Raw genomic sequence first — 1390 nt, forward strand, 5'->3', positions numbered from 1 at the left:
TATGAGCATATACGCAGATAAGATACATTTCAAATCTGTGTTTTTCATGGGTTGAATGATTATCATGATAATTCAAAAACTATATACAATAATGGTGATAACAATCATTGAACCATTTCTAACACTTAACGTGCAAATATTCCACAAAGAAAGGTACAATAAAAGCAAACCTAACAAGGTATCAAAGACAAGCTATCGTTTTGGTAGGTAACCAGTTTCATCATTCGACTTCCTTTCTAGTAACATCTTCGTTGATTCCAATGCTTTCTGAGTTCATTGTACTCTCTTCTTCGTTTGTACCACATGTAATGAACGAAGTCGTTTGTGTATCATACATACACATACTCCTACGGTCTAACGCATTTGTGGTGGTAGTAGTTGTTCCACAAGGAATCGCTACTTGATCATCATACTGATTCTCCGCTGTTCTCAAAGCTTCATATTGCGTCTCTGTGTTGTAAAGTGAGGAGTTAGCGCCAACGTTTCTGTCAGTTGTGGGCAGGTGAACGTCATACTGATTTTCCGTTGTTCTCAAAGCTTCATATTGCGTCTCTATGCTGTAAAGCGATGTGTTCATAGCGCCAACGTTTCTGGTCGAGGGCAGGTGAACATCAGCTGCCGCTGCAGCATAGAAGGTCAGAGAGTCTTCGTTGTCGTCATCAGAGTCCGAGTTCTCCGTTGGAGAGACCTGTCCAGATTCGTTACAGGTAGTTTCGTGTCTCACATCGTGATGTTGTGTTGCAAGAGGACGGTGAAACACGTCACCATCGTCCGAGATTTCACAATAGTCGTGCACGTTTTCCTGTGGATTACCATTTGCATCATCCCCGTCCGTTTGATTACAGGCGTTTGGCGTAGGTGTCAATGAATCGGAGCCATGAATGTCGTCAGTTCGACAGTTTACATCGTTAATGTCCTCTGCTGCGAGTGTTCTTTGTGTATTACTTTGGTACAAAGGATTCCTCTGTAAGAGACGTAAGATCTCGTCCCTTGAAAGAGTAGTGAGTTGTGTTCTGACGCTGTCTTCTTGACCGCAGCCGTCACTGTTTGTATTGACCGTGACTCTTACGGAATTTGTCATTCCGTATGACTCCAGGCTTGTGTCATTAATTTCGCTGATGTTGCCATTGTCGCGATTATCCGGACCACTACTACTCTTTCCACAGAAACAGATAGCCAAAACGCAGCAAACTATAAAAAAAGCTGCAATCCCAAAGCTTGCTACAATGGCAATCCTGATATCTAGAACGCTACCCGTTGTCCCTTGCGTATCATTAGGATATGCTGCAGTATTTGCTCTCCCTGTACGGTTGTACGTGTTGTCAATGCCAGTGACAACTGTATTTACTAACACTGCTGGAGTCACTCCTGTCGTCGAATAGATACTGTT

This window comes from Branchiostoma floridae, chromosome 9 (assembly GCF_000003815.2).
Source record: "Branchiostoma floridae strain S238N-H82 chromosome 9, Bfl_VNyyK, whole genome shotgun sequence".
NCBI lineage: Eukaryota > Metazoa > Chordata > Leptocardii > Amphioxiformes > Branchiostomatidae > Branchiostoma > Branchiostoma floridae.